We start from the raw sequence: 18,747 nt of genomic DNA on the forward strand, positions 1-18,747 counted from the left end.
GCAGTTAGTGAGCTCCTGTCCTCTCTTTTCCAAAGAAACCAACAGCACAGAGCACCGCTTCACTCACTTTTATAAAAAAGCTTCACCTTGTCACTTTTACTCTACAGCCAGAATTTAGAAAAATGTCAGATCAGGTCAGGGTTTTATGAGTATTGAGAGCAGTATTGAGCCCCTTATCTAAGAAAAGATGGGCTGGCATTGAGGAGAGTCCAGATGAGGTTCACGAGAATGATTCCGGGAATGAAAGGATTAACATATGAGGAGTGTTTGGTGGTTCTAGGCCTGTACTCACTGGAATTTAGAAAAATGAGGGGTGGATTTCATTAAACCCTACCAAATAATGAAAGGCCTAGATAGAGTTGATGTGAAGAGGACATCTCCTGCAGTGAGGGAGTCTAGGACCAGAGTGCACAGTCTCAGAATAGGACGACACCTCTCTCAAACAGACATAAGAAGGAATTTCTTTAGCCAGAGAGTAGTGAATCTGTGGAATTAATTGCAACAGGCAGCTGTGGAGGCCAAGCCTTAGTGCGTATTTATAAAGCAGAGGTTGATAGGCTCTTGAATAGTAAGGTTGTCAAGGGTTACGGGGAGAAAGCAGAAGAACGCGGTTGAGAAGGATAATAAGTCTACCATGATTGAATGGCAGCACTGACTCGATGGGCCAAGTGGCCCAATTCTGCTCCTATATCTTATGGTCTTATAGCTAATCTCATGGACATTCCCACCATCACTGGGATGGAGTTGAATTTAAAAAGTAGTGACAGGTTATTTTAAGAAGTGAAACACAATCACTTATTTAAAGCTACGCATGTCATTGAAGACTGATACCTCACCTTCAGACGTTTAGTAGAATTTAAGAAAATGTAGCCAGTTGTACCTTGGGAAAAACACACAATACAGGTCAGAGTGTTACAGTTGACTTACACACAGTGGCCACTTTATTAGGTACCGGGTGTGGTCTTCTGCTGCTGTAGTCCGTCCACTTCGAGGTTTGACATTTGCGTTCAGAGATGCTCTTCTGAACGCCACTGTTGTAACGTGGTTATTTGAGTTACCGTCATCTTCCTGTTAGCTTGATCCAGTCTGGCCGTTCTCCACTGACCTCTCTTTATTTGCAAGACATTTTCACCCACAGAACTGCTGCTCACCTTTTTGCTTTTTGCACCACTCTTTATAAGCTCCAGAGACTTGAGTGTGAAAATCCCAGGAAGTCAGCAGTTTTTTGAGATACTCAAACTGCCCTGTCTGGCACCAACAATCATTCCACAGTTAAAGTCACTTAGATCACATTTCTTCCCCGTTCAGATGATTGGTATGAACAACAACTGAAGCTGCTGACCATGTCTTCATGTTTGTATGCATTGAGTTGCTGCCACATGATTGGCTGATTAGATATTTGCATTAATAAGCCGGTGTACCTAATAAAGTGGCCACTAAGTGTGTACATCCCAGACATAATTGTAGTTGTGTGTAGAAAAACTTTTGCTGTCAGCATCATCCACGACCTCCTGCTGAACAATGTGCACTCAGAGATATCAAGAGAAGATCTAAGAGTTGAGTTCTATTACTGAGGTGAAAGTGACTGAATTGACATAAAGACGGGCATTGACGGAGACCTTGTAACATTCAGATTAATGAGAATTGAGAGTAACTTTTCACTGGCCGTGTCGGTCTACACCCAAAGAGAAAGTTGTGCTTGTTAAAGTTCGGTCATTCCAGGATCAATGTATCTCTGCAGAAGTTCCTCAGGGCAGAATCTTTAACTAATTTCTTTTAAGTTACTTCATTTGCTTTGTTCCCCTGGAGTGAATGAGATCAGAATCAGGTTTATTATGTGTTGAGAAAATTGTTGGTTGGCAGCAGCAGTACAGTGCGATGCATGAAAATTACTGTAAGTTGGAATAAAAATACATTAAAAATAAATAATGTAAAGAGAGCGCAATTTCGTGAGGACCACTCAGAAATCTGACAAGGGGAAAGAAGCTGTTCTTAAATCATTGTTGAAGCCTCTGAAACACCTCCCTGATGGTAATAATGAGAAGAGGGCATGTCCTGGATGGTGAGGATCTGTAATGACGGATGTCGCCTTCTTGAGACATCGCCTTTTAAAGATGTCCCTCGATGGTGGGGAGGACATTCACTGATTTAATGCAATATGAAATACCTATCGACCTCCACTTTAAATATACCCAATGACTCAGACTCCACAGCTGTGTGTGACAATTCATTCCAAAGATTCACCACCTTCCAGCTAAAGAAATTCCTCCTCATCTCTATTCTAAAGGGACATCTTTTTATTCTGAAGCTGTGTCCTCTTGTCCTAGATTCTCCCACTATTGGAAACATCCTCTGCATTTCCATTCTTTCCAGGTCTTTCAAACGTGTGGCTACATCGTGATAACTTTACTCCTGCATCAGAAATGACGTTAAGGTTATAGTTTGGCTTGGTCTCAAACTGCAGAATTATAATAAGGAACCTCATTATATAGAATATTCAATACTGAAATTACATAATTAATTAATGTGGCACTCTGTTCTTTACCAGAATAAAATTGGTTGGGTGTGCAAATGAGTCCTTCTGCTTCACTGCTCTTTTTATATAGAGACTGGAGAAATAGCTGACATTTGATTCTAATGGCCTGTTGATGACTCTATGATTTTGAACTTGTGCTACTGTTCCGCTAATCTGTTTGATTAGTGATGTGGTAGCACAGGATTTTGCAGCATTAGCTGGAAGATCGGGGTTCAATTCCCACCACTATCTGTATGGAGACCCATGACAGCATAGGTTTCCTCCAGGTGCTCCAGTTTTGTCCCATTGGAGGGGTGGGTAGTGCTGAGGGAGCAATACGATTGCAGCAGGGCTTGGGCAAATTGGAAGAATGGGCAAAAAAGTAGCAGGTGGAATACAGTGTTAGGACGTGTATGACAATACATTTTTTTTGGGTAAAAGGAACAATAGTGCAGACTATTATCTAAATGGGGAGAAAATTCATCCATCAGAGGTGCAGAGGGACTTGGGAATCCTTGTGCAAGACACCCAGAAGGTTAATTTGCAGGTTGAGTCTGTGGTAAAGAAGGCAGTGTTGACATTTATTTCAAGGCGAATAGAATATAAAAACAGGTTTAATAAGGCACTAGTCAGGCCGAACTTGGAGTATTGTCAACAGCTTTGGGCCCTGTATCTCAGAAGGGTTGTGTTGTCGTTAGAGAGAGTCCAAAGGAGGTTCACGAGGATGATTCCAGGAATGAAAGGGTTAACATATAAGGAGCATTTGGCAGCTTTGGGCCTGTACTCACTGGAATTTAGAAGAATACATAGGGATCAAAAATGTTGAAAGGACTAGATAAGGTGGATATGGAGAGGATGTTTCCTGTGGAGGGGATATCCAGAACCTGAGGGCAGAGCCTCAAAATTGAGGGCAACTTTTTAGAACAGAGGTAAGGAGGATTTTTTTGTTTAGCCAGCGGATAGTAAATCTGTAGAATGGTCTGCCACAGACTGCAGTGGAGGTCAAGTCCATGGATATATTTAAGGTGGAAATTGATAGTTTGCTGATTGGTCAGGACATCAAAGGATATGATGAAAATGCAGGCGTGTGGGGTTGAGTGGGATCCGGGCTCAGGAATGGTGGAATGGCACAGCAGACTCGTTGGGCTAAGTAGCCTGATCCTGCTCCTATCTCTTACGGTCTTATTCCAAAGATGGACAGTTAGTATTAGTGAATTATGAGCTTGCTGTGTTTGTGCCGGAAACTTGCTGACTGCCCAGCACAATCCTCACAGATTTAATTAGATGCAAGTGACACATTTCACTGTACATTTTGAAGTGCATGTGACAAATAAAGTTAATTTTTGAAAGATCTTTATCTTTAAGTTGGGAAAGATACTGAACAGCTGAAGAATAAATTTTAAAGCAAAGGTTCAGAAATATGGTGAATACAGAAAATGATGAAAATTTGGCGAAAAAGCTCAGAGCAATATAGAAACATAGAAAACCTACAGCACAATACAGACCCTTCGGCCCACAAAGTTGTGCCGAACATGTCCCTACCTTAGAAATTACTAGGTTTACCTACAGCCCTCTATTTTTCTAAGCTCCATGTACCTATCCAAAAGTCTCTTAAAAGTCCCTATCATATCCGCCTCCACCACCGTTGCCGGCAGCCCATTCCACGCACTCACCACTCTCTGCATAAAAAACTTACCCCTGACATCTCCTCTGTACCTACTCCCTAGCACCTTAAACCTGTGTCCTCTTGTGGCAACCATTTCATCCCTAGGAAAAAGCCTCTGACTATCCACACGATCAATGCCTCTCATCTTACACACTTCTATCAGGTCACCTCTCATCCTCCATCACTCCAAGGAGAAAAGGCCGAGTTCACTCAACCTATTATCATAAGGCATGCTCCCCAATCCAGGCAACATCCTTGTAAATCTCCTCTGCACCCTTTCTAGGGCTTCCACATCTTTCCTGTAGTGAGGCGACCAGAACTGAGCAGAGTACTCCAAGTGGGGTCTGACCAGGGTCCTATATAGCTGCAACATTACCTCTCGGCTCCTAGATTCAATTCCACGATTGATGAAGGCCAATGCACCGTAATCCTTCTTAACCACAAATTCATATTTGAAACTTTTTCCAAATGTGTTTTCTGTTATTAGTATGGCAATCCCTGACATTTCAATTGCTTTTCTGTAATTATCAATTTGTGCATATTGTGTAAAATTTCAGAACTAGAACTGCAGAATTCCTTATTTTCCAGCATTGCAAAGAGCCCAAGGTAAATTTTAAATGAATATTATTGCTCAAATGCACCACAAGGATGTTACTGGGACTGGAGGATCTGTGCTCAATTCCACTGTTTAAGAGAAGTTTGGATAGATACCTGAATGGGAGAAGTATGGAGGGCTGTGGTCCAGGTGTAGGTTAATGGGAGTAGACTTTAAATAATTTGACATTGATTAGAAGGACTGAAAGACCTGTTTCTGTGCTGTGCTTTTCTATGACTCTAAATGCACCACACACTTCCACAATCTACAATGAAATGTAAGCTTCGGTTATGTATCTGTGAATTACTTTAACCACTTTCTCCCCTTATAATTTAATCGTCCTTATAATTTTTTTGATTCCTTGCAATGATTTTGTGATTTGTGTGTTTGTATGTGTACATTTACGTACATGTATTTGACTCAAATAAGAGCAAGAAAAGCACGAGAATTTCTCGAAGCGTGGTTCTCTACAGGCTCATCGACATATATCCAGTATATGAACCATTACAGGGAAAAGAGAAACAAAGATGTCAGCGGTAATCTCGGGATCGGGACAAACACTTCCAGAGGGCCTCCCTCGAAGCTAGCCAATCAGAATCTTCTACTGCTGAACTGCTCAGTGCTTTGAACCACCCAAACAGATCACGATGTCTAATCACTATCCATTCAGGCCCCAGAGGAGTATATAAGATAGCATTCTGAGGAGACAACACCATCAACCGCGCACTGATGATGGCTTCTCAATTGGAACCAAAACTTCTTCAAACGTTTTGCCAAGCTCAGCGATCAACCAAGCTACCATATATTTGCATGTTTCTGACACACGTTTTCTGCCTCAGCTCAAAGTCAGAACTAGCAAACTTATTTCACTTGCTGAAGGATTTTCTTTGTTGCAATTTTTTTAGAACCTAAACGTGGCACCAGCAATGAGTTTTTAAGTGTGCCATGTCTTTATGCTTAACACGGGGCCAAGAAAAGATATCTTAATCTACACAGTACAAGTATAATATATTCCACTTAGTAAAGTGATAAACAAACTAAATTTTAATTTTACATCACAGGTTTTAAACTAGCATTGAATAAAACATGCTGTGGCTACTGTAAACTCTTCAGTTGTTGGTTCTATCTTTTTTTTTAAATCAGTTCTGGTACTTCTGTTGCCTTTTGCTTTCACAGTACAAAGCTGCTTTGTTCCTTTAACCTTATTTGAAGGGCACACCCGGTAAAACAATGTTCTGAATACTTAACTAGAGCCAGAATTGTGGTATGGACTGTTAAGTCCTCTGCTGTCTGACCAGATGGATGTGGCATAAATGTGTACCTTTAAACACTTAGTACATTTCCACTGATGTAATTCATTATGACTACAAAAGCCACAATAAAGCCAACAATGTAAGTTGTCTGCATTGTATTATTTGTGTAAGCAATAGCCCATCTTTATAAAAGGGAACTGGGAAACTAAAAACGGTGTCTGCGTTAGTTAAGAATAAACGGATCGCAATATCTTGCAGAAACAAATGGTCAGATATTAGTCCAATCGCAAACAAGAGAAAATCTGCAGATGCTGGAAATCCGGGAAATACACACAAAATGCTGGAGGACCTCAGCAGGCCAGGCAGCATCTATGGAAAAGAGTACAGTCAATGTTTCAGGCTGAAACCCTTCCGTCGAATGTACTCTTTTCCGTAGATGCTGTCTGGCCTGCTGTCTTCCTCTAGCATTTTGTGTGTGTTGGTCCGATATTAGGCATGTGACCTTTGCACTGAGAGAAATATCATTGTTCACATCCCGCAGACGAGCGGCAAAGTCATATGTTTGAGGTATCTGACATCATGACTGGTTAATTTTCTTCCTCTTTTGGCAACTGCCAGAGATAAGTAGTTAAGTATGTGTCTTGAGGTATCTGATTCAGAGAGCAACAGATCATCACATGGGAATCTGATTATCGCAGACTTTAACATGGAGACTGTAGGTGATTTCGTGCGCTTGGATTTTCTGCACACTTTTGGGCTTGTGTTGAAGATCTGTGAAGTAGTTAATAATGATGCTGAAATAAACAAAAGCCATCATAATTTCATAAACACAAGAGATCTTACAACTGCTAATAATCTTGAGACTCACTCACCCACCCACCCAGGCAGCATCTCTGGACGAGACTAAAAGGTTGATGTTCTGCGCCGAGCCCTTGATCAGGACGGTTGGTATGTAGGAAAGGGGGCTAAAGGTACTGGATTCCCAGAGAATGGCGAGCAAGTTTAATAAGGTTGTAATTTTACTGCTGAAGTAAAGTTCATACCCAAACCTTCATCTTCTGTTCTCATCTAATAATTTCATAGTAATGTTTATCTTGAACAGTTACAAAGTTGAAGAAAGTTTATGCTCTGTGTTTTCACCTGTTTGTGCGATTTGTTTAGCTTTTTTCGCATGGTGTGAGGGGTGGGTTTGTGATTAGGGTTTGAAATTCTTGTTGTCGTTTGTGCGATTTGTTTTTCTACGTGTGGGGTGGTGATGTTTTACTTTGTACAGCTTCCGTGGTTTTCTTTCTCGGTGACTATCTGGAGAAGGCGGATCATGGCTGTATACTGCTTGTGTACTTTGATAATGAATGTACCTTGAACCTTGAAGTATATTCTGTAAATGAAGAAAGGCTGGGCTGATTCTCATTGGAAAATGAAACATATTAAGATGAATAATTTGGTAATGAAAGAGATTGAGAAATTTGATCTGGGCAAATAGTTCACTCCAGACAGGTTTGGAACCAGAGGATGCAAATACAAGCAGTCAGATATTCTTTTGCATGTGATAGAGGACGAATGTGAGTGCTTTTCAGGTGCTGTTAAAAGAACAATGTAGTGAGGCTAACATTGAATTGAAGGTATTCTGAGATTACAGCAATTTTTGTGGTGCAGAATGTATGCCTAGAGCACTTATGCAGTACTCTAAAATTATTCATTACTTCAAAATTGCTCTGAATTCACTCCTTTGCAGTTTCTCATCTTTTAATATGTGGTTCAGATGTCATTTTGGTCTAAATTATGTTTCCTTAAAATCCACTGGTTCACTACTTAGTGCTATTAACACAAATGTAAATGCAGGTTCTGAACTGAGTTATAACTGACCTCTAGCAGAGACGTGAAAGTTGACATTCATGTAAAGTTCGCATGCTGCAATTAGTCAGTGACATTTGAACTGTTTTCTTTGACACTGGCTGAGGAAAATGAATATTAGCTGATTGCACGTCACTATTTGTGTATTGTATTTATACAATAGCCTTGGCATAGAGGTGAGATGATGGCTAATGAATAACTACATTTTTAGGTAAATCAGTATATGCCATTCCAAATTGGATCCCCATTCAGTTCAGTGGGGTGTTTAATGCCATATAATATTATTGAAATAGCCCATTTCATCAAAACACTGAATTGTATACAGGTAAAAGAAAAACTTTGTATTTTAACTTTATTTTATGTTTCTGCTCCAATAAATTCAAAAGGGGGGAATATGAATTTTGAGCATTCAAGTTCCCATCACTTTGGAATGCTTTGATATCTGATTGTGAAGTTTTTGGGTATCCTTTTGTACGATAATTTCTCAAACAAGTTATTCCAGTTCTGCCAAAATATGTGTAGTTCTGAGCTGTGATCAATTTAAACTTCAAGACAGATTTAATGTTCTCTCTAATTCAGCAGGAGAGTTTGGATGTTTACCAGAAACGACCATTGAAGTACAGGAAACATTATTAAAAAATACCATTTGAACATCATAATTTCTGTTTTTTTTTAAATAATTTTTTTTACCTTGGAAGCAAAATTCAGACACTTAACATCAATGGGTGGGGGGGGGGGGGGGAGATTGGGTTAATGGCCAAGAGACATTATTTGGTAGTCAAAACGTACAAAATGCTGGAGGAGCTCAGCAGGCCAGGCCACATCTACGGGAAAAAAAGCAGTCAGCGTTTCTGGCCGAAACCCTTCGGCAAGATTTCCAAAAGGTTTCGGCCTGGAACATCGACCGTTCCTTTTTCCATAGATGCTGCCTGGCCTGCCGAGTTCCTCCAGCATTTTGTGTGTGTTGCTCGGATTTCCAGCATCCGCAGATTTTCACTAATTGGTCATTGGCGTCCAGCAAAATCAGCATTCTTTGAACAACGATTAGTTTTAGTAGCTTTTGCTAGAACTACAGTGAGGGTAGCTAATGTGATGTAAGTCATAGGGTGCTAAAAGGGGCTGTCAGACTAGTAAGTATGGGCTAGATGGACCCATCTCATGTGCCATAGGCTTACTGAGATTAAGCTGGTTTTCAGTGAGTTGAATTTCATTGATTTAGTATAAATTGTGTTGTGACCTAGTCAAGTCAAGATGACTACCTATGACACTAAAGATTATAGGAGGGAAGTGGAAGCTCTAGAAAGGTGCAGAGATTTACCAAGATGCTGCCTGGACTAGAGAGCATGTCTTCTGAGGGAAGGTTGAGCAAACATTTCTCTTCGAAGTGTAGGAAGATGAGAAGTGGCTAGGTAGAGATGTATAAGGAAGAGGCATTGATAAAGTGCACAACCAGCATCTTTTTCCCAAGACAGAAATAACTAATCAGAATCAGGTTTCATATCACCAGCATATGTCATGAAATTTGTTAAATTTGCAGCAGCAGTACGTTGTAATACATGATAATATAGGGAAAAAACTGAATTACAGTAAATGTATATATAAATATCTAATAGTTAAATAAGTAATGCAAAATGATTAATAAAAGAAGTAATGAGGTGGTGATAGTTTCAATGTCCATTCAGAAATCAGATTGCCGAAGGAAAGAAGTTGTTCCTGAGTCACTGAGTGTATGCTTTCAGGCTTCTGAACCTTTTTCCTGAGTGTAAAAATGAGAAGAGGGCATGTCTTGGGTGAGAGAGGGCATAATTTTAAGGTTATTGAAGGAAAGTACAAGGGAGATGTCAGATGTAGGTTTTTAAACATGAAGTACTGGATGCCAGGTGTGGTGGTGAAGGCAAATACGTTGGCAGAGGTTCCCAACCTGGAGTCCATGGACCCCTTGCTTAATGGTATTGGTCCATGGCATTAGAAAGGTTGGGAGCCCCTGCATTAGAAGCATTTAAAAATTCCTTAGTTTGATAAGTGGATGAAAGGAAAAAATGAGCCGTACTGGAAGGAAGCATTAGATTACTCTTGGAGTAAGTTATAAGGTTGGAACAACATCATGGGCTGATGGGACTGAACAGTTCTGTGTTGTAGATTCTTTCAGTTTATTCAGGTAATGGGTTGAACATTTAGAATGGATTGAGCAGTTTTCTGTTGCAAATAAAATAGAAGAAAAGAAGTCATCCATTTTGTTCTCATCTGTATGAGCTTAAACCCCAGTGATTTTAACTCTTGCTGCTTCCATCCAAACCAAAGATAACAGGAGGCTGATGCAACAATTATAGCAACTTCCTCAGCTCCGGCAACTGGTTTTGGTCTGTGCCACCCGTGATGCCCGGGTGGAGTTTGCATGCTCTTTCTGCAACTATGCGGGTTTCCTGCTGCTTTGGTTTCCAAAGACATACAGGCTGGTAGTTGCGAATGTGAAGAGAATAAAGAAGGGTTCGTGTAACTGGGTGTTTGATGGTAAGCATGCACTCTGTGGATCAAAGGGCGTGTTTCATTGCTGTGTGACTCAGTCTTATCAAGTTAATTAAACTAGTTAAAACATCCACTGTCCTCCTTGTACCTTACAAGTGCGAAGTCTGAATCAGTATCCAGCTGAAGCCTGCAGCTTTGCAATGGATTGGTGAAAACTGCAAGTATTGTACAAGCTTGGAAATGCTGAGTGCTGTTGTGGAATTGCAAAGTGTGGAATCCATGACTTTCACTACTCCACACTACATAGCAAAAATAAATTGATTTACAATCATGGATTTGGTACATTGGAGATGGTTGCTAAGTAAGGAGTGGATTGGCGATGTTATCCACTGTTCATAAACGCAAAAGAAATCCAGAGCAACACACACACAAAATACTGGAGGAATTCAGCAGGGCAGCCTGCATCCATGGAAGCTCTGGGCTGAGACCCTCCATCAGGACTTGGAAAAGAAAGGGGAAAGAAGCTGGGGGAGATGAAGGAGTACAAGCTGGCAGGTGAGGAGGAAGGTAGGTTTGTGGGAGAGAAGGGGTGAAGTGAGAAGCTGGGAGGTGATAAGTAGAAAGGGTAAAGGGCTGAAGAAGAAGAAGAAATCTGATCAGAGAAATCACGCTGTCATGCCTAGTCATGTGTTACCACTGTGAAAAGGGAAAAGAAACTTGAAGGGGAATTCATAAACACAAGAAATTCAGCAGACACTGGAAATCTAAAGCAACATGCACAAAACGCTGGAAGAACTCGGCAGGTCAGACAGCATCTTTGGAAATGAATAAACTGTCGATGTTTTTGGCCGAGACACTTCTTCAGGACTGAGAAGGAGGGGAGGAAGAAGCCACAATAGAAAGGTGAGGGGAGGGGATGGGAAGATAGCTTAAGCTGATGGGTGAAGCCAGGTGGGTAAGAAAGGTAAAGAGCTAGAGAGCAAGGACTCTGATAGAAGAGGAGTGTGGACCATAGGAGAAGGGGGAGGAGGAAGGGACCCAGGGAGAGGTGAAGGGGGATTGTTATGATTGTAGTAATGTGCACCATTGGACTAATACAGCAGATACAGAGTCTGTCTGCCTCTATTGAGCAGCTCTCTGTCAAAAGGTGCAGTTGTAAACAAAAGCAGAGAACTGAGCAAACTGAAACCTGCTGGGATAAAAGTGAGGGGAGCTGTTCACATCAGCTTAGGTGAAGGTGGTGATGACCAAGGTGAAGCGTATGGACAGTTCACTTTGTCAGAATTGTACTAAACCTTTCCGTACATCATTGTACGCTGAATCAAGGATGTATTAGTGGAAATTGATTTTGTTGATGGAGTGAGGGCAGTGACATTGGCCAAGTGGAATCTTCCATTTCCTTCCTCCAATGTAGCTATAAAAGAGTCAAGGTTATGGGAATATACAAAGTTTTATGGTTGTTCCAGGGCAAGGATCAAAATTGATAGGTAGGAGCTGAAAAGTAGATGACGAGATTAACAGGGCTGTCTGTAAAAGCAGAATGTGACATGTGTCCCGAGGTATTTTGTGGTGAACTTGGAAGCATTCAAACTATGAAAGCCAATGTTACCCCAGTTGGAACACATTGGTTCTTCAGAGCATGTGCAATACCACAGAGTATGCAGGGAAGCTACTGCTGGAATTGGTTCAGCTTTCTGACTAGGATACTGCATTTGTTCTTGTAGTGCCCTCTCTCTTCACTATCAGGATCTGCGGAAACTGGAAAATTGTATCTAACAGAGAAGCAAAGGCAGATGTGTACCCCATACCTGAACAGTTTGGCATGGCTAGATTGGCTTAACGGCATATGTTTTTGTGCTGTGGTGTTCTATGACTTTATGACCTCTGATTTGTTAGCTTGGCTAGGAGAACAGATTCTATTTGGTTTCTTTGTATTTTCTGTGAATGCCCACAAAAAGGTGAATCTCGGGGTGGTATATGGTGACATATGTACTTCGATAATAAATTTACTTTGAACTTTAAGATGATCTTGATTTGTCCACATGATCAGCAGCATGTTAGGCAAAGACTCGAAGCAGTACTCTGAGAGGTCCTTGCCTAGTACAATCCCAGTACAATAGACCTGGTTGGAACAACATCAGTTCCAAGTATATTCCAACGGTTGATGGATGAACTAATCTGAGATTGGCCTGAGGCATAGCCTTACAAGGTTATGTAATGCAGTCTGCAGAGGAATTGGTTTATTACTATCACACATACCGAGATACAGTGAAAAACTTGGTTGTGCATGCCATCCATACAGCTCATTAAAAAAAAACTTAATTGCTCTGAGCTAGTGCAAGGGAAAATCAGTAACAGGATATGGATAGATAGATACTTTATTAATCCCAAAGGAAATTATGGTGTCACAGTGGCATTGCAAGTGCACAGATATAAAAATATCAGAAGGCAAGTAAGAAAGAATAAAAATAAGTTATCTCAAACAGTTTAACAAGAGGGGGGTCATCACTTCCTCGGCTATAGGTTGACTCAATAGCTGAGGTTAAGAATGACCTTGTATAGTGCTCTTTGAAGCCGTGCAGTTGCCTTAGGCTATTAATAATAATACTTCTCTGTTCAGCCAAGGTGGCATGCAGAGGGTGAGAATCATTTTCCAGAAATGCCAGAATTTTCCATAGGGTCCTTTGGTCTAACATAGCCTGCAGTGTGTCCAGTTTGACTTCTATAACAGAGCCAGCCTTTCTAATCAGTTTATTGAGTCTGTTGGCATCACCCATCTTGATGCCTTTGCCCCAGCACACCACTGCATTGAAGATTGTACTGGTGACAACAGACCATGTGAAGGAGAGGCCTGCATACTCCAAAGGACCTCAGTCTCTTCAAGAATTAGAGGTGACTCTGGCCCTTCTTGTACACAGCTTCTGCAATAGTGCTCCATTCTAGTCTGTTATCCAGGTGCACCCCCAGGTACTTGTAGGTCCTCACCCACCCACGTCCTCACCATCAATAGTAACAGGGAGCAGTGCAGGCTTAGTCGTCACCATCTCATTTGTTTAACTGATATTGAGCTGCAGATGAGTCAGCTTGCCCCATTTGACAAAGTCCCTCACCAGGGCCCTGTGTTCATTTTCCCATCATCCCTTAATACACCCAATTATTGCTGAGTCATCAGATAATTTCTGCAGACGACATGACTCAGTGTTGTATCTGAAGTGTTACCATTACAGAGAGAGTGCAGGTATGCACGAGGATGAAAGGATCATGATGAGGTAGGTTGTGAAGATCACCTTTATCATACAAGAGAGTTGCAGCAGCAGGACAGAAGCTCTCCTTGGACTTGGCCGTTCATGTTTTCAAACCTTTGTTTATTTTTCCCAGTGGAAAGATATCTTGAAACAGCATACATACAGTGGATTGACTGGTTTGCGGGATTAGACCAAAAAAAAATGTTTTGTTGTTGTAGACAAAAAGACAAAACATTTTTACAGACAAAGTTAGTTTTCAGAGATTGTAAGCTGATAAAAACTAGTGTGGAGGTAAACATGCACATAATAAACATGCACATAATAAACAAACACATCACCAAGCTCCCGGCGTTGAGAGTCAATGCCTGCCTCTGCAACTAGATCCTTGACTTTCTGACCAACAGAGCGCAATCAGTAAGGGTAGGCAGCGGCATCTCTACCATGAATACTGTAAACACTGGTGCTCCATACTGTTGTATCCTCAGCCCCCTCTTCTACTCCCTGTACACTAATAAGTGGGAACTCTGCTCTAACTCCATCTACAGTTTTTCAGATGATGACACTGCTGTGGGCCTCATCTCAAATAATGAGTCAGAATACAGGAAGGAGATAGAGAGCCTGATGACATGGTATCATGACCACAGCCTTAACTTCAATGTCAACGAAAGAAGAGTTGGTCACTGATTCAGAAAAGGGGTGGTGCGCATGTTCCTGTCTATATCGATGGTGTTGACATTGAGAGAGTCGAGAGCTTCAAGTTCCTAGGTGTGAACATCACCATTAGCCTGTCCTGGTCCGACCAGGTTGATGTTATGGCCAAGAAGTCTCACCAATGCCTCAACTTCCTCAGAAAGCTAAACTTAGCATGCTCAGTCAAGAGTGCACATGGGCTCCCCTATATCTGCGGCATACTTTCCCAATAGTTCTTCAGCACTGGTTACGTCCTCAGCCTAAAGCAGGCCCTGGGGATGAAAGGAAAGGGGCCAAGCCTCCCGCACGCGCTATTCTGATGCCCCTGAAGTACCTGAAACTGGATACTGGTGCCATGGCACAGAAGGCAACCAATGGGAAAGAACTGCTGTCTATTTCAAATGAGCCAAACAATGACTGGCACGGTAGAACTGGCTTTCGACCGACAAGTAACCTCACCCCTCCACTCGACACTGTGGCAACTGCTCTGCCCACGACCACCGGAAACTGTAGAGTTGTGGACACAGCTCAGCACACCACAAGAAGCAGATTCCTCTCTATGAACTCTGTCTGCACTTCTTCTCACTCCCTCAGTAAAGATCCCAGTCCATCCCAAATGTACTCTCTTCTGCCCAGTAGACACTTGGCCTCACTATCTACCTTGTTATCATCTTGCACTTCATCATTTACCTATCCTGCAATTTTTTTGGCAGCTTTTCCCACTCTATATTGTTATTGTTTTACCTTATCCCAACTCAATGCACTCTGTAATGATTTGATCTGTACAAACCATTAGCAAGACAAGCACTTCACTGTACTTTGGTACATGTAACAATAATAAATTAACACCAATATCAAAATTTACATATGCCAATGTTCTAGAGTACAATAGTGCACAGTCCAATTAGATTGAGAACGTGTATGGTTGATTGACAGTTGGTGCAAATCCATGTGAGTTATGATTGCCAAATGAAGCTGTTTTACTACTGGAGTGCATGGATAACTCTCCAGTCACAACCCCACTGTTTTCTATTGTGGCAATATGTGACTCTACCCTTTCTCATTATATGTATGCATCCAGTGTGGATGGGAATGAGATTATCAAGATTGTGCTTTGTTAATCTTGCGAGGAAAGGTGCAATCAGGCGCCCAGAGTGGAGTAATCTTGATGGATTCAACATCATTGTTCCATCATAAGTTATTCTGGGGCACCTGCACAAAAATAAAATCTGGGTAAATATCATGTAGATTTGTCTGGTGACTCGGAGTAGTCAAGCAAATGAGAACACCAAAGGAGTAAGAAATTGAATGATCTGACTCCAGTTGTCTGCTTTATCCATCAGTAGTATCACAACTGTCCCTTTTCATCAGTGTGACTCTAATGCAGGGGTTCCTGACCTTAATTATGCCATGGACCCCTATCATTAAGTAAAGGATCTGTGGACACCAGGTCAGGAACACCTGTGTAATGCCACTCATCCTGTAACCCTTGATTCCATCAATAGTGCAGTCTGTCAGTCTCTCTTGTCTATATTCAGTGACTAAGTCTCCATGCTCCTCTTAATTAGTGGATTACAAAGAAACTCAGAGATTATTGTGAGAAGAAATTTTATTTCTGCTTGGAATGTCTGACTATTCATTTCGACAGTGGGGGCCCAGGGACACGCAAGGAAAACATTAAATCTGCATCTCCTGTACCAAACCTCTTAAGGATTTTACACGTTTGGACACAGTCTCCTTTCATTCTTCTAAAATTGAAAGTGGAGGCCTATATCATCTCCCCAATATGACAAACCTAATGTTTCAAGAATCTGATGAAAATTTTCTGTTCTCTTCATCAAAATAATGCCACTTCTGAAATGATAAGACAAGGTCTATAAACAAAATTTCAAAGCAAGATGCAATGACATGTGTACCCAAGCGTCACAAAATAAGATGCATCAACATGTGTACTCAGGCTTCCCGCGGTAAAGTGCACTCGTGTGTACCCAAGCTTCTCGCAGAAAGGGCCATCGTACCCCATCCTGTTTCTTTGCTAGATCTTCATATTCTCTTTCAGTCATCCATGGGTAAGAATATGTCCTCATCTATCTGAAAGCCAGCAATCTTTAATCTCTCACAATTTAAAAAGATGTACCTTTCCATTCTTCCAAAGTGTAAGACCTCATGTTCTTTGACATTCAATTTGCTGTAACCTTGACCATTTTAGAATACGTACACAACACTGGAAGAACTCAGCAGGTCAGGCAGCATCTGCAGTTGTATTTTTGTACCTTGACCATTTTGTCTGTATCTCCTTGATCTCTCCTTGACCATGATCGCCCACAGCACATAATGTTGATACAGATTGGGGCCACTGCATCACTCCCTGTGGTATCCCACAACTCGCTTCTCTCTTCCAGTCTGAATTAGAATTGGTTTATTGTTGTCACATGTACCAAGATGCAGTGAAAAGCTTGTCTGACATACTGTTCATACAGATCAAATCATTACACAGTGCTTTGAGCTGGAATAAGGTAAAACAATAACAAGGCAGAATAAAGGGTAACAGCTGCAGAGAAAGTACAATGCAGGTAAACAATAAAGTACAAGATCAAAACGAGGTAGATTTTAAGGTCTAGAATCCACTTAATTGTACCAGAATAAGATCTTGTTATTTAAGAGTCCAGTAACAGCAGGATAGAATTTATCCTCAAGTCTGGTGGCATGTGGTTTCAGATTTTGGTGCCTTCTGGCCAATGGGAGTGGAAAGAAGAGAGAGTATGTGGGGTCACCTAGTAACATGATAACTCTAAGCCTTAGCACTACTGACATAGACGGAAGCATGTGTAGCTCTCCCCTTCCTGAAGTCATGTCCAGCTCTGTCTATTCCCGCCCCCTGCTTTTTGTCTGTTAACCAATCTGTAATACATGCCAGTCTATTATTTCCACTATTGTGCTTGTTTGGAGCACGTGTGATGCTGGAGCTCAAGTATGTTAACAGCAAGAGGAATAGTTCCCATTAGGGACCAAAAGGGCAAACTGTGCTTAGAGCCAGGGAGAATAGGAGAGGTCTTCACGGAATGCTTCTGATCTGTATTCACGAAGGAGAATGACTTTGTGTTTAGAAAATTCGAGCAGGTTACCTTTTTCTTTTTGGAAAAAAAAAGGTATTACATATCTCTAGAGGGTTTAAAGATGGATACGTTGCTGAGTCCTGCTAAAGTCTATGCTAAGCTTCTATGGGAGGCCAGCGAGGGACCCTGACAGATTTTTAAATCTTTGCTGGTAGAGGTTGGCAAAGGCTAATAGTGGAGGCTTGTTTTGCAATTAGAATAGTGAGATCAGTGTTGTACCTCAGAGATTGATACTGTTGTTCATTATCCATAGATTTGAATCTGAAAATAGATTTCATTAGTAGGTTTGCAGAAGACGCAAAATATGGTGATGTTTGTAGTGAGGAGAGCAATGTTAGACTGCAGGTTGAAATGGAGTAGATGAAACGGACAGACAAATGACAAGAATTTTAAATCCTGATGGAACACCATTGGTGAAGTGTTGTCTCACCTGGAAGTACTGTTTGTACCTGGAATGGAGGTGTGGGAGAAATTAAATGGAAAGATACAGCCCTTCTTCTGCTGGCAGGGATGGGTGCCAGGAGGGATACATGGGTGGGATGGGGACGGGGGAAGAAGGGTAAGGATGTGCTTTGTGGTAAGATACCATTGAAAATGAAACTGAGGAGAGTGATGTGGTGGATTTATGGGCAATTCTGGTACATACTCAACTGGTTGAATCATAACCGTGATAGAATGTCTGGGGAGTGGTGATAGAGAAGCAGAGTCTCTCACGTTTAGGTAATGTCTAGATGAGTGCTTGAATTACCAAGGTGTAGAAGGCTTCTGCCTAAATGCTGCAAAATGGGACTAATATAGAGAGGTGTTCTGGTCTCCAAAAAGCTCCTTCCTGTGCTGGATGATTTGGACTCATGACTACCACAATGATCATGGATGTGGTAGAACCAAAGGGCCACCATGGACGTGGGTGAAGCCAAAGGTTCTCTTCCTGTGTTGTATGATGCTGATTCATGACAACCACAATGATCCTGTATTTATGAGATAATAATCATAGAGTCTAGTTGTTGAAACACATCATTTATTTATTTCATTTGTGGTTGTCTGTATAGCAGTTGTAGAATGAACCATCATCAAGATAGCCTTGGACATTGTGTCAGCTCAGTTGGATGAATATGTGTAGAACTAGAAGTTACTCAACATGTTTTATAGAAAACAATGAAGTAAGGGAGTTCCTAAATACGAGGCGTCTCTTTATTTACCATTACTCATCTGCATATATTAAACTGTTCGATAGTAAATGATGATTGTACTTTTACTAAGTCTAATCGTAGTGGTTGTCCAACGATGACAGGAAACCTGTGCAGGAGAGTTTTTAAAATGGAAAGCCATTGCACTGGGGTAGTTCCA

The 18,747-nt window shown here is 41.3% G+C and overlaps 1 protein-coding gene across 5 annotated transcripts in view; it reads left to right on the forward strand.

Annotated features, from left to right (window-relative positions):
* Positions 1 to 18,747, forward strand: part of rai14 (retinoic acid induced 14) — a 210,030-nt gene that overhangs the window by 107,949 nt on the left and 83,334 nt on the right. The gene's annotated exons all lie outside the window — the stretch shown is intronic.

The sequence above is a fragment of the Hemitrygon akajei genome, chromosome 13, assembly GCF_048418815.1.
Source record: "Hemitrygon akajei chromosome 13, sHemAka1.3, whole genome shotgun sequence".
Taxonomy (NCBI): Eukaryota; Metazoa; Chordata; class Chondrichthyes; order Myliobatiformes; family Dasyatidae; genus Hemitrygon; species Hemitrygon akajei.